The 16,206-nt window shown below is 37.1% G+C and overlaps 1 protein-coding gene across 3 annotated transcripts in view; it reads right to left on the minus strand.

The window, feature by feature from the left end:
• The window catches only part of LOC131101788 (adhesion G protein-coupled receptor B1-like), a 72,275-nt gene that overhangs the window by 35,172 nt on the left and 20,897 nt on the right, over window positions 1-16,206 (minus strand). For all 3 annotated transcript variants that reach the window (XM_078791912.1, XM_078791913.1, XM_078791911.1), the window contains exon 3: window positions 5,722-5,818. The gene's annotated coding sequence lies outside the window, so the exon portion shown is untranslated. The remainder of the gene's footprint in view (window positions 1-5,721; window positions 5,819-16,206) is intronic.

Genomic DNA, 16,206 nt, shown 5'->3' on the forward strand with positions numbered 1-16,206 from the left:
ATCGGCATATCAGCAAAAAAGCCAAAATCAACATAAAATTTATTTTTTTCTCCTGATATTACGAATGTGAAAAAAAGTTAAATTTTTTCTCAGTAATATTTCAACTTAATGCTATTTTTCCTCCCAATATTATGACTTTATAATAATATTTTTATGTGTCAAGGGCCAATAAAAATACTGTATTAGATGTATTGGATTTTTACAATGTTCCCACTCCCATATATTATTAATAAAAGGAAAGTGAAAGTAAAAAGCAAAATAAAATTAGATGATCCTTGAACATGTGAAAGGATCTGACCCTGGAAAAGCATCGGTCTCTAAACGTAGGTATATCTCCTTCCTTTGCAACGTCCCTTCCTTTAGTATGAGTTGCAATTCTTGTATTTAATTGTACAATATTAATAATATTATATTACTCTGGGCTTTCTCTTTATATAACCGACCACGTGTATGAAGTAGTACAGTATTTGAATATTCCAGCAATGCAGTAACATGCATGACGTGTCCACTGTTCCGGTGGTGTCCTCATCGAGAGACTCTCCGCATCCAGTTAAAGTAGAGAGGCGAACACTTCAGATTTCGATTTCCTTGTGTTTGTCTGCCTCCGCCATCACACACACACACACACTCACGAACACACACACACACACACACACACTAGTGAATAGGTGTTCCTCTCCATCCCTCCCTGCCTCCTCCTCCTCCTCTCTCTCTCTCTCTCTCTGTGGAGATGTTGGCGGACCTGGGCGGTTCTCCACTTGTGAAAGGAATAGCCTAATGTGGGCGTCTGTTACCCAAGTGTTGGCCGAGTTCCCACATTACAGAGAAGGATGGCTTTCCCGATGAATATGAGTCAGGAAGTCGAAAACATAAGAATTAGTCATTGTTCCTCCTCTTGTATGAAAAAAATAACAGAAACATGAGGACGGAGTGGGATGCCATGCTGTTGAAGCAACAGGAGATTCTCTCATACGTACGGAATTTGTGTTATTGTTACATTAGTAATGTTCTGGAATGAACAGGCACAACCGAAACGCACAAGCACACCGGAAAAAAATAAAAATAAAATCACAGCAACACACATACTTAAAAATTGGTCACATGAGTGCCCTTCAGGTATCCACAGTATCCTCTGAGAGTAAAGCGTGGGCTTGTTCAGACGCACTTACATAAACAAATGATCATTAAATTTAATGCAAGCAAAAAAGTTTTGGCCTCCACGGGACGTGGGCCCTCACACACTGGAAATATTAAAAAAGCTAGCATGCAGCACGGGTCCTGTAAAAGGTGTCAGTTTGATGACTGCAGTGCTAGCAAACCTGCACAAAGTTTTGCCTATGCTGCAAATTATATACTTATTACTTATATATTTATTTTGAAAAAAAAAAAAAAGCATAATCATGTTACATTTAAAGTAGATTTTGGGTAGAAAGAAAACAAATTTGAATCCTATTTGAATCCTTTCATGATATTGCCACTCACATAGCACAATTGAGCAACACATACATATGACTGAAAAATTTAAAATACTGGTAGACACTCAATAGATTATTGAGTGCATTATGTACTCACTCACACAAACTTAACTTTCACTTCCTTAAGATCCAACTTCCTTAAGTTCCTTAAGTGAAACTTAAACTTGTGCGCCCGTAAATTGAAAGTTAAGTTTGTGTGAGGATAAGCAGTAGAAAATTAATGAATGTTTCTTTTACTTTATTTGCCTTTTATTTAATCTACAAATGTGTCAGATCATTTTGAGTGTGAATGGTTGTTTGTCTACATGTGCCCTGTGAATGGCTTGCGACTAGTCCAGGGTGTACCCCGCCTCTTGTCCCAAGACAGCTGGGATAGGCTCCAGCACCCTCCGCGACCCTTGTGAGGATAAGCGGTAGAAAATGAATGAATGTTTCTTTACTTTATTTGCGTTTTATTTAACCTACAAATATATCAGATCATTTTGAGTGTGAATGGTTGTTTGTCTATATGTGCTCTGTGATTGGCTGGCCACTAGTCCAGGGTGTCTTGCCCCAAGACAGCTGGAATAGGCTCCGGCACCCTCCGCGACCTTCATGAGAATAAGCAGTAGAAAATGAATGAATGTTTCTTTACTTTATTTGCCTTTTATTTAACCTACATATGTGTCAGATCATTTTGAGTGTGAATGGTTGTTTGTCTATATGTGCCCTGTGATTGGCTGGCCACTAGTCCAGGGTGGGATAGCCTGGGATAGGCTCCAGCACCCCTACGACCTTCATGAGAATAAGCAGTAGAAAATGAATAAATGTTTCTTTACTTTATTTGCCTTTTATTTAACCTACAAATGTATCAGATAATTTTGAGTGTGAATGGTTGTTTGTCTATATGTGCTCTGTGATTGGCTGGCCACTAGTCCAGGGTGTACCCTGCCTCTTGCCCCAAGACAGCTGGGATAGGCTCCAGCACCCTCCGCGACCCTTGTGAGGATAAGCAGTAGAAAATGAATGAATGTTTCTTTACTTTATTTGAGTTTTATTTAACCTACAATTGTGTCAGATCATTTTGAGTGTGAATGGTTGTTTGTCTATATGTGCTCTGTGATTGGCTGGCCACTAGTCCAGGGTGTACCCTGCCTCTTGCCCCAAGACAGCTGGGATAGGCTCCAGCACCCTCCGCAACCTTCGTGAGAATAAGCAGTAGAAAATGAATGTTTCTTTACTTTATTTGCGTTTTATTTAACCTACAAATTTGTCAAATCATTTTGCCTGTACAGCGTCAGCAGTCTCATGCTAATAATGCTAATAATACTAATGTCTAATAATACTAAATGTTGTGCAGGCACATTATTATTATTTTTTTGCTGTGAATTTTGTTAAATGCAACGGAGGTTTCCCATTGGTTCAACAACAACAACAACAACAACAACAATAACAGCAGGCTGTTCTGAGCCTTCCCTTTTGTTTTGGAAAGACCAAAAAAAAAAGTGATTAGGAACTAATGGAGCAGGTGGTGTGAATTTAGTAAACAGTGAGAGAGATGTGCAGCATGTAGAGAGTGACTCACCGGCTGAGAAGGCCTCCCTACCAACAGGTGCCCTGAAGGGAAAGTGATGCGAGAGCAGGAAAGACATACATGGTGCTCCATGATGATGATGATGATGACTAGTGCAGTGAATCCCAAACAACTGCAGCTCAAGCTGTAAAAAAAAAAAAAAAAAACCCCCCAAAAAACCAACGAACAAAGCTTCTCCAGGCTAGCCTCGGTGCTGTGAGTCATATGTTCCTACAGTATTAGTCCCTCAAAGAGAACTTAGTATTCTGCAGATTGAGAACAACAACACATCAGGACCAGGCAACAAGTACAGGGTCATTCATTCATTCGTTCATTTACTACCGCTTTTCCTCATGAGGGTCGCAGAGGGTGCTGGAGCCTATCCCAGCTGTCTTCGGGCGAGAGGCTGGGTAATAAGGGAACTAACTGTTATATCGAGTAGTGAAAAGCTCATCATTAGTTTCCTTATGATAACCACTACTCAATATAACAGTCAGTCAACCTCTTTCTTAGCTACCCTTTGAGTATTAAGTTGCTGCGTGATGACTTTTCGATGATGATTGAGCCTGACTGTTATATTGAGTAGTGAAAAGCTCATCATTAGTTTCCTTATGCCTTGCAATTGGCTCCTGCAAAAGAAAGAGGCGTTCAGGCGCACTTGTAATTTTGAGTGTTAAGCCATAATTCATTCATTTTCTACCGCTTATCCTCATGAGAGTCGCGTGGGGGGGGGGTGCTGGATGATGACCACATAGATGGCAGAGGGTGGAATTGAACCCTGGTCTCCTAACTGTGAAGTCTGCGCGCTAACGATTCGACAAACTTGTAGAAGTAGTTGACTTTTATATTTCTTAGCTACCCTTTGAGTATTAAGTTGCTGCGTGATGATTTTTCCATGATGATTGAGCCTGACTGTTATATTGAGTAGTGAAAAGCTTATCATTAGTTTCCTTATGCCTTGCAATCGGCTCCTGCAAAAGAAAGAGGCGTTCAGGCGCACTCGTAATTTTGAGTGTTAAGCCGTAATTCAATCATTTTCTACCGCTTATCCTCATGAGAGTCGTGTGTGTGTGGGGGGGGGGGGGGGGTGCTGGATGATAACCACATAGATGGCAGAGGGTGGAATTGAACCCTGGTCTCCTAGCTGTGAAGTCTGCGTGCTAACCACTCGACCGCCGTGCAGCCGAGTACAGTGTCAACAAAGATAAAATACAACAACCGCTGCATTGATAGACCCCCAATATAGATACTGCAACATCTCCAGATAGCCAATCGTCAGTTGACGCCCCTGCACAAACTGAAGCGCCTGACTCGTGTGTCGTGTATGGTCTTCTATGATCCTGCTCCATACAAATCTATGTGCATTTTTGCAGATATTGTGCATATTAGTGCATGCATATCATGCTTTTAATGTTTATTTCCTCTTATTTTGAAGGGCTTGGATGGCCGAAGAAGAGGATATTTTTGTTGTTTTTGCACAGCAGTCAATCTGCCTTCTCCTTCCGAGTAAACCTGCAGATGTCATTCAACGAGCACCGTTACTTTGGTTTTGCGCTGTTGCTTCTGCAAGGCTTTTCACGTCTTTATTCTTTCACCGTCTCGCTCGGTTTTTCCCTCCTTCTTTGTCTTGCACACATGCAAGGCCAGGGAGTGTGGGAGTCCAAGGGATGACTCATCTATTGCACACCTCATCGCCGTCTGACCATATATGGGCTGCCCGGAAATGGATTTTTTTTTTTTTTCCTGCACTTGTGATGTGGAGAGGAACAGGCAGTGCAGGGACAACACAGACGAGTATTGCAACCTTTGCTGCAGAGTTTTGCTGCAAATATCTAATTACCACAACAACAATAAAAAAAAAACATTTGAATGTATTATATTCATGCCTCATACAAATACACCATTACAGTGTATGCATATTATTGCATCTATTTATTGCTCTCTGGTTCTACCATATCTTACTTATTGTGTGGAAAATATGGGCTAATAACTATAAAAGCAATCTTCACTCGCTAGATGTACTGCAAAAAAAGGTCAGTAAGGATAATTCATAATGCCGCCTACAGAGAACATACTAACTCCTTATTTCTAAAATCACAAATACTTCAACTTGCTGATATAGTTCATCTTCAAACAGTTAAAATAATGCATAAGGCTAAAAATAACCAATTAGCTAAAAATGTCATCCAATACTCCAATGCAGTTGATGTTTGCTAAATACAAGGATGAAGTATATATATCAATATATTGGCAGTTACTATGGTACACATTATGTCATTGTATGGTCATATCACCTCGTACTTCGGTATGTGACAAAAATAAAAATAAAAATAAAAATAAAAATAAAAATAAAAATAAAAATAAAAATAAAAATAAAAATAAAAATAAAAATAAAAATAAAAATAAAAATAAAAATAAAAATAAAAATAAAAATAAAAATAAAAATAACTCTGGTTTCCTCCCACATTCCAAAAACATGCTAGGTTAATTAGCGACTCCAAATTGTCCATAGGTATAAATATGAGTGTGAATGGTTGTTTGTCTATATGTGCCCTGTGATTGGCTGGCCACCAGTCCAAAGTGTACCCCGCCTCTCGCCCAAAGAAGACAGCCGGGATAGGCTCCAGCACCTCCGCGACCCTCGTGAGGATAAGTGGTAGAAAACGAATAAATGAATGAATGAAAATGTCTTACCGTAATTTCCGATGTATATGTCACAATGGTGTTGAACCCGCATCCACAACGAGCGAGCGATTAACCCGAATCAGCCATCGGCCAATGAACTAGTCTGCTGGGAATAAAGTATGAAGGGAAGAAGTTAAAATAGTTTCCAATTTTTTTATTTTAAACTTCGGTACTTGACTTTTATATTTCTTAGCTAACCTTTGAGTGTTAAGTTGCTGGGTGATGATTTTACCCATCTACGTATCTAAGATGACACCATGAGCCTGACTGTTATATTGAGTAGTGATTTCCGACGGGTTGAAAAGCTCATCATGAGTTCCCTTATACCTTGTGATTGGCTCCTGCAAAAGAAAGAGGCGTTCAGGCGCACTCGTAATTTTGAGTGTTAAGCTGCTAATTTTTGTTTTTATTCAAAATACCCCCTGGCGGTACGTCACTGTTGTAGGAACCAATAAAACCGAGATGATTTATTAATATATTCGTGGAAAAAAAGTCACCGAATTTGAATGGTTTATGCACAGCAGAAAATGAGACATGCACAACATACACAACATACATTCATGTAAAAACGGGGCAAATGCTGGTCATTTGAATAACATAGTTAGTTAAAAAAGGGCATTAATTTTTTTTTTTGTACAAAAAAACATAAGTATCAAACCGTAAATTTCCCGTAAATTAGCATTTGAGAAAATTTTGCAGTGCATCCTTCCGCGTGGAACCACATTAACATACAAAATAGGATCTTTTGGTGAGATATCGTAATGTCACAGATATACGCCCGATATATATTTTATGTTACACAATAAAATACCGCCATAAATGTATGTCAGAGAGGTTCAGTCATAAATGGATTTTAAGGCGTTTTTTTTCATTTTTTATTTCTTCACCACACCATTTCCTCTGTGTTTTGCCGTGATTGGTTGAGTGTTTCCAATCAGCGGATACGCTTCTCTGCTTTCTCCGAGGTGATGAAAAATTACTCCCAGCTCATTTCATATTTGTTGTTCCGCTTTATGGTAAACCTTGTTCTTTACTTCACATAAATACAATTACCGCCTAATGTAGTCTTGAAAACAATGAAAAGCAAAACAAGACCTTATTTGGGAAAAAAAAAAAACTTTCTCTGTGCTTTTGAAATTAACTTAAATAACTTAAATAAGTATTTAATCCACTGCTAATGTAGTAATTTCACTCCCTTATGAAGATATCAACATTTATAGTAGGCTACTGCCCTTTTATGGAAGTTCCTGGGCGGAGCCACACACATCTGCTTGCTGCATACCTGCCTGGGACTCACATGTAGGTGTGTATCTCATGAAAGGAAGCTTTTTTTTCTACCGCTTATCCTCACGAGGGTCACGGGGGTGGGGGGGGGGGGGTGCTGGAGCCTATCCCAGCTGTCTTTGGGAGAGAGGCGGGGTATTAAGGGAACTAATAATGAGCTTTTCACTACTCAATATAACAGTCAGGATCATGGTGTCATCTTAGATACGTAGATGGGTAAAATCATCACTCAGCAACCTAACACTCAAAGGGTAGCTAAGAAATATAAAAGTCAAGTACCGATACAAGCTCTTCGGGCGAGAGGCGGGATATACCCTGGACTGGTGGCCAGCCAATCACAGGGCACATATAGACAAACAACCATTCACACTCACATTCATACCTATGGACAATTTGGGGTCGCTAATTAACCTAGCATGTTTTTGGAATGTGGGAGGAAACCGGAGTACCCGGAGAAAACCCACGCATGCACGGGGAGAACATGCAAACTCCATACAGAGATGGCCCGAGGGTGGGATCGAACTCGGGTCTCTAAGCTGTGTGGCCTGCGCACTAACCACTTTCTATGCCGCATGTCCTCCAATGAACTGCTTTGCTCAGACACAATGCAGAATGGGAAACTTCAAAACTCATATTGGTACTTCTTTGTATATTTTTAGGTACACCTTTGGAGTGTTAAGTTACTGTGTGATGAGTTTAGGTTTTTTTTTTGCAAGTATAAAAATGGCTAAATAAACTAATAGACATAGACATGTTGTTTTCTATAATAGACATGTTTTTGGAATGTGGGAGGAAACCGGAGTACCCGGAGAAAACCCACTCATGCACGGGGAGAACATGCAAAGTCCACACAGAGATGACCGAGAGTGAGATTGAACTCGGGTCTCCAAGCTGTGTGGCCTGCACACTAAACTCATATTGGTACTTCTTTGTATATTTTAAGTACATCTTTGGAGTGTTAAGTTACTGTGTGATGAGTTTAGTGTTTTTTTTGCAAGCATAAACATGGTTAAATAAACTAATAGACATATAGATGACCGAGAGTGGGATTGAACTCGGGTCTCTTAGCTGTGAGGTCTGCGCACTAACCACTCGACCGCCGTGCAGCCCTTCTGGAGTTACTGTAACTAAAAAAGATGCTAACTGAGGAGTACACTAACCAAGGTTCCACCCTACTCACTATGGAATCAATACCACAATCGCAGCTTCTATTTGTATCATCGCTGCCTAAAATAAATCTGCCCATGTTGGCAGGCGTTGTTGAGACACCCAGTGACGAAGATGTCTGGCCCACCAGGCACTGCGTGGTGACAAACGCCACAGTGGGGAGGTAAGCGATGATTTAGATCGCGCCACTTCCCACATATTATCCCGGGCTCAGACCCAAAGCGTCGCTGACCAGCGCTGCCATGCGAATACACGCGTCACGCGGCGCCCGTAACTGTGGATGTTATCATTGGTCATAACGGCCATAACGGAATGATGGTGACTCGCGGGGACAACACGAATAGGATGGACATCTTGTTCCACGCCATGAGGGTTGTTGAGTCATCGGTGGCAGAATCTCCCACCCAACTTTATTGCTACAAATAGAGAAGACGTCACCAAGTGTTTACCATGAAATCCTTTATGTTCGTCATATATGAGACCACCAAGGTGCTTTGACCATTTACTACCCACCGCTTGGCCATTAAGGTGCTCGAACGTTCGAAAGGTTTGACGAGGAAATGACACATCCTGCATAGCGGGTGGAACCACAATGTGAAGCGAACATGAATGCATCGATGGACCATTTTTTTTTTTACACAGCCCCCGAGCCGCATCTTGGCTAGGTTGTATTGAACTGCAAGCTAATATTTGGGTACAAGATGCAAATTATTGGTAGGCGTTAGCGCACTAGCTAGTCATCGAGGTACATTACAGCGATCTATCAAGCGCAGGGGTCTCAAACTCAATTTACCTGGGGGCCCCTGGAGCTAGGGTCTGGGCAAGGCTGGGCCGCATCAGGTTTTTCCAAAAAATATTTTTTAAATTCATTAAAAACAGAAAAATGTACAAACTTTTTCAGTGCTTGGGTTCCGATTTTCTACAATAAAAGCTCTGATAAAACATTCCACTGTTCTCAAATATCTTAATTTTTATTTTTATGCACAAAATAAGAATTGTTGACGTACACTTTAGAAAATCGGAAAATGGTTGATGGTGCGTTCAATGACCGTAACAAAGTAGGACAAATTGCAGCTCACATGAAAAAAAGGACAATTTCTAATGAATAATTTTAGTAATTAATTTAGTAAATAATTGTAATAATTTTTTCAAGTATTGTAACACAATAATGTTTTATTATTATATTTTTATATATTATTTATATATATATATATAATATATTTATATTATATTTTATTTATAATGATAATTTTTTATGTAATTTAATGTGTTTTTATTTTACCACCAAGTGATTTCCCCAAATTATTATACATAAAAATATATGTAAATCTGTGATTAAATGCAATTAATTGTGAGTTAACTATGGACAAAATGCGATTAATCATGATCCAATATGTTAATTGATTGACAGCCCTAATTACAGTAAATAATAAATATAATAAACCTCGAATTTAGAAATATTAGTTTTGTTTTTTTAATAATAATAATAATTATTATTATTATTATTATTATTATTATTATTATTATTATTATATAAATAATAATAATAAAATAATAATAATAACAATAATTATTATTTTCTGGAATGGATTCATTGGATTTACATGATTTCTTATGGGAAAAACTGATCCGGTTAGCGCCTGTTTTGGTTTGAGTCCTACCCGACACTAACCAAGGTTCTATAATACATTTAAGGAAAGTCTCGATTCAGATTTACCGGATTTAACCGATTATTTATGATTAGGAATTTTTGCATTTATTGAGTCATTATATAACATTTATTTTCTCGTTTTGCATTGTGAATTATGAAAACATAGAATCATGTGTTATGAAATAAAACCAGTTTATAGATAGAACTATTATAGAACTATTAAATGAAAATATTAAAGACCATCACTGCGGAGATTTTCAGCTTTGGTGTATAAATCTTTTAAATCCTTTTTCAGATGTCTGGTATATTTATTTAGTCTTTTATCTGACTTTTTAAAATATATATATTTTTTATTATTATTATTTTTTGGGATTTGTATTAATGTAGCTCTGCAGCCACTGTTTGTGAATTGTACACCAAGATTACCTGTAATGATATTGCTAATGTGCTAATGTGCTTCAATTGCAGCTTCATCCTCTCAACGCGACTCGTGACATTGGTCTCATTGTGCTGCCCATCGTTACTCATACTTAATACTTGTTTATTTCCAATTGACAATTTTTTTTGGAGGCATCAGTGAAATTATAACGCTGTGTCATATGTCAGGAAAATAATAGAATCTCCTCTTTTGGGGTTGAAGTTATTGGTCTTCAATATTACTGCCAAATGAATTAATATGCATGTGACTCTGTCTGTGCTTTACATTGCAAATGTCCAAATAATTATTCATTATTTGTCAGTGTTCAGATTCATGAATGGGGTAATGAGTCTATTATGAAGATTTATTAGTTGATACAGTAAGCATCATCAAGTTATATGACTTATTAGCCGCTTTGTAGAAAAGCTAGTGTATATTTGGAAGGCATTAATACAAATTCCTGACTGTTAAATAAATCATAATTAGGGATTAACAATAAGTAGCGGTCTGAAGAATGACATATTTTTAAGAGCAAAGTATGCCCCAGTTAGTGGGAAACACGCAGACCTCACAGCTAGGAGACCCGGGTTCAATTCCACCTCATGTTCTACCCGTGCATGCGTGGGTTTCCTCCCACATTCCAAAAACAAGTCTATTATAGAAAACAACATGTCTATGTCTATTAGTTTATTTAGCCATGTTTATGCTTGCAAAAAAACACTAAACTCATCACACAGTAACTTAACACTCCAAAGGTGCACCTAAAAATATACAAAGAAGTACCAATATGAGTTTTGAAGTTTCCCATTCTGCATTGTGTCTGAACAAAGCAGTTCATTGGAGGACATGCGGCATAGAAAGTGGTTAGTGCGCAGGCCACACAGCTCGGAGACCCGAGTTCAATTCCACCCTCGGCCATCTCTGTGTGGAGTTTTTCCCCAAGTACTCTGGTTTCCTCCCACATTCCAAAAACATGTCTATTATAGAAAATAACATGTCTCTGTCTATTAGTTTATTTAGCCATGTTTATGCTTGCAAAAAAACACTAAACTCATCACACAGTAACTTAACACTCCAAAGGTGCACCTAAAAATATACAAAGAAGTACCAATAAGAGTTTTGAAGTTTCCCATTCTGCATTGTGTCTGAGCAAAGCAGTTCATTGGAGGACATGCGGTATAGAAAGTGGTAAGTGCGCAGGCCACACAACTAGGAGACCCGAGTTCAATTCCACCCTCGGCCATCTCTGTGTGGAGTTTTTCCCCAAGTACTTCGGTTTCCTCCCACATTCCAAAAACATGTCTATTATAGAAAATAACATGTCTCTGTCTATTAGTTTATTTAGCCATGTTTATGCTTGCAAAAAACACTAAACTCATCACACAGTAACTTAACACTCCAAAGGCGTACCTAAAAATATACAAAGAAGTACCAATATGAGTTTTGAAGTTTCCCATTCTGCATTGTGTCTGAGCAAAGCAGTTCATTGGAGGACATGCGGCATAGAAAGTGGTTAGTGCGCAGGCCACACAGCTCGGAGACCTGAGTTCAATTCCACCCTCGGTCATGTCTGTGTGGAGTTTGCATGTTCTCCCCGTGTGGGTACTCCGGTTTCCTCCCACATTCCAAAAACATGCTAGGTTAATTAGCGACTCCAAATTGTCCATATGTATGAATGTGAGTGTGAATGGTTGTTTGTCTATATGTGCCCTGTGATTGGTTGGCGACCAGTCCAGGGTGTACCCTCGCCTTTCGCCCGAAGACAGCTGGGATAGGCTCCGGCACCCTCAGCGACCCTCGTGAGGATAATGAATGAATTATATCAAGCTTGTATCGGTACTTGACTTTTATATTTCTTAGCTACCCTTTGAGTGTTAGGTTGCTGGGTGATGATAAGCTCCGGCACCCCCCCTTCGACCCTCGTTAGGATAAGCAGTAGAAAACGAATGAATGAAAGGCTTACTTTTTAGCAACGGCCCTGCTTTGTTTGCTTTTTCTTTTAAACAAGCTTCCATTGTTGGTTATCAATCTCGATTTAGACAACTTAGGAAGACCCGACCCACACATTTTGTTTTTAAAAGCAAAATGTGTGTGGGATGATGCATAGATATCCTCTTCACACACACATCCTCAACCACGGTGATACATCCATTGTCTTCACACGCTTTGACGGGTGATTCGTTACTAACTTTATCCGGAGCTTCTGTGAGCGTCTCTACGTCACCTCATACCAAAGCAACATGCGAGTGGGTGGCTCACGCCAACCAAGGAATGTATGGCTACGGGACAACTGGCACACGTGGCCATCACAGGAAGAGGAAGCTGCTTTGCATGCACCAAATACATAAACATAAGGTTTATTTCAATATCATGAATGAATGAATATATAATACCAGGATGGAGCTAAGATGAGAAACATTATGGTTGGGCATGGAATATTTTTTTACTGTCATTGAGAGGAAATTTGACAAACATCAGAATAGATGACGATTTTTGGGAGTGGATTTTCAACTTAATTGTTTATTGTATTGCTGTGAGCGCTGGCTGCAGTGAGAATAGGAGTGGGCGATGATGCAAATGTTGACATTGATCCGACACAAAGTAAAAACAGGGGCAGTATTTCCATCATCTTGTCAATAACAAACTTGTTTTGGAGCAATTTAACATATTAATATGACACCATATGACAATGGAACAATAGCAACAAAACCATCAAATAACAGTAATCCCTTGTTTATTGTGGGTAACTGATGCCAGACCATAAGTGAATTTCTGCAATAATAATAATAATAATAATAATAATAATAATAATAATAATAATAATAATAATAATAATAAATGTATATGAAATAATGGGAATATTATCAAATATTTATTAAAATAATTAAAATAATGATAATAATTATCATTATTATTATTATTATTGCAGAAATTTATTAAGAATAATAATGATATAGTTATATGAAATAATGATAATGATAATGATAATGATCATGATAATGATATTGATAATAATAATAATTATTATTATTATTATCATTATCATGATCATTATCATTATCATTATCATTATCATTATCATTATCATTATCATTATTTCATATAAATATATCATTATTATTCTTAATGAATTTCTGCAATAATAATATTAATAATGATAATCATGATCATTATTACTATTATTATTATTATTGCAGAAATTCACTTATTATTGGCTGCAATTGAATGAGACAATTAATAATAATTATTATTATAATATTATTATTATTATTAGTAGTAGTAGTAGTATTTTTACTTTTTATTATCATTATCATCATTATTATTAATAAACTCATTCATAAAAATAAAATAAAATAAAATAAAATAAAATAAAATAAAATAAAATAAAATAAAATAAAATAAAATAAAAAAAATAAATAAAATAAAATAAAATAAAATAAAATAAAATAAAATAAAATAAAATAAAATAAAATAAAATAAAATAAAAATAAAAATGCTTGTATAAACAATTTTTCATCAGGAAAAAAAAGTTTGTTTTAACCTTTTTCTGTAAAAGGTAACTTTCAAGAAAATATCAGCTCCCAACTAAAAAAAGGGCGAAAAACAGTTTTTTGTGAAGTATAACTTTCGTTTTTGGGACAGCTCAGATGATAATGATTACTGTAGAACCATATCAAGTACATGTACCACAGCCAAAAAATAAATAAAAATAACATTGAAAAATATCAATCACGACAGTGTGTTGCAAATAGATATTGTATTGATATTGTATTTTTGTCCTTCTGATATCACCATGACGACTGTTTAAGACGCTGGTAGCTTTACCGTGAGGATGATTCATGCAGGTTCTGTCCTGACAACTTGATGATATCTCGGAAAAGGTTGCCTTCACACGGCATCTCATTAGATGAATATGTGCTTCACTTAGATGGATGAGTTGGATAAAAGTAGAATTAATGAACAGCAAATTCCAATTTACGTTAAGTTTACGCTTAGGAATGGAATAAATTATACTAATAATATGTTATACAGTGAAGGCTCTCAGCTCATAATGGACGACTCCAAATTGACCAAATCGCCCAAAGATGGCTGGGATAGGCTCCAGCATAGACTTGTGGCTCTAGTGACGATAAGCGGCACAGAAAATTGAACAATGGAAGGAAAAAACCACTTCCTGTTCCCTTGGGAACACATTTACATAGGAACAAAGTATTATTTACAGTAGTGTAAAGATATAGGGGTGTTATTTCATGTCTATAGGGCTCTAAAAATGTTAAAAAAAACTTATTTAGAAGGTTAGGATTTCAATGCTCTTTCATTCATTCATTCATTTTCTACCATTTATCCTCACAAGGGGTGCTGGAGCCTATCCCAGCTGTCAGCCGATCACAAGGCACATATAGACAAACAACCATTCACACTCACATTCATAATTATGGACAATTTGTCGCCAATTAACCTAGCATGTTTTTGGAATGTGGGAGGAAACCGGAGTACCTGGAGAAAAACTCAACACAGAGATAGCCGAAGGTGGAATTGAACCCGGGTCTCCTAGCTGTGTGCCCTGCGCACTAACCACTTTCTATGCCGCATGTCCTCCAATGAAGTGCTTTGCTCAGACACAATGCAGAATGGGAAACTTCAAAACTCATATTGGTACTTCTTTGTATATTTTTAGGTACACTTTTGGAGTGTTAAGTTACTGTGTGATGAGTTTAGTGTTTGGCCGAGAGTGGAATTGAACTCGGGTCTCCTAGCTGTGTCAAGTTAAACAATAGATTGGATTATATGTATTTAGAGTTATTGATTAATTACACATCTTTTACTCTTTTAGTTTCACTTTTGGTAGACATCAATTAGATTTCAAACTGGAATGTTCTTGAGAGCAGAAATGCCCGATCATATTATTGACTATTATTATAATGCCACCAAGGAAAAATTCATTAAAATTACCGGGAGGATGTTTTTCCATCATCTGGTTGCTCGGCCAACCGGAACAAAAAATAATATAATAAAAATAAGACTGAATGACGACACGAATCAGCTGGAGAGCTTCCTGGAACAGTGAAGTTATATTGTGAAAGGTTGACGTACTTCTTACTTTCCGACGCTTTAAATAGATTTGGATAAACATGATGTGTTACCGTGTTTGTTCCAAATAAAAATGAACATCTTGCACTTGGATGAAAACACCAGCTCGGGCTTTTTCACCTCCGTTTCTTGCCTACTTTTTTTTTTTTTTTTTTTTAGAAATTTATTGTTACCATGCCAGGTTTGAATGACATGGATATCATAAATAAGGAAGAAAAAAAAGCCTGCAGGAGCTGATAGTAATATTGAAAGGTGACAAATGGAAGATGTATGAGATTAATTTTACTTTATTTTTCACCGATAAAACAACAGAAAATGGATAGTTTACCAGAGAGGACCAAAATGTAGACAGTGTAAACATTAAATTTACCAAAAGCAAATATTGCAAAATTGGCAATAATTTCCCAAGAATAAAGAAAAAATATTACATTTTTATTATCCTTAATTATCCTTATTATCCTTAAAATAAGGAAAAATAACTTAATTTTGGTAGCATAAGGTTGAAATGCTAAAAAAAACTAAACTTTTTAAAGCTGTGCTATTATGAGAAACAAACAAAACAGCAAAGTTAAAAAAAACATTACGGGAATAAAGTCATAATCACTGCATGACAGTACCCCCCGATATGAAATACTGTTCATATTTATTCATTTATCATATTATACAGACTGAACTTGAAATTGAAACCGGGATAAACATTAAGGCAATAAAGTCAATCACTGCATGACAGTACCCCCCCGATTCGAAATACTAGAAATATTGTTCATATTTATTCATTTATCATATTATACGGACTGAACTTGAAATTGAAACCGGGAATTACAGCAAAAAAGTCATAATCACTGCATGACAGAACCCCCCCCCCGATTTGAAATACTAGAAA

The sequence above is a fragment of the Doryrhamphus excisus genome, linkage group LG7, assembly GCF_037039965.1.
Source record: "Doryrhamphus excisus strain RoL-2023G ecotype Guam linkage group LG7, RoL_Dexc_Guam_v1.1, whole genome shotgun sequence".
In the NCBI taxonomy this organism is placed as follows: domain Eukaryota; kingdom Metazoa; phylum Chordata; class Actinopteri; order Syngnathiformes; family Syngnathidae; genus Doryrhamphus; species Doryrhamphus excisus.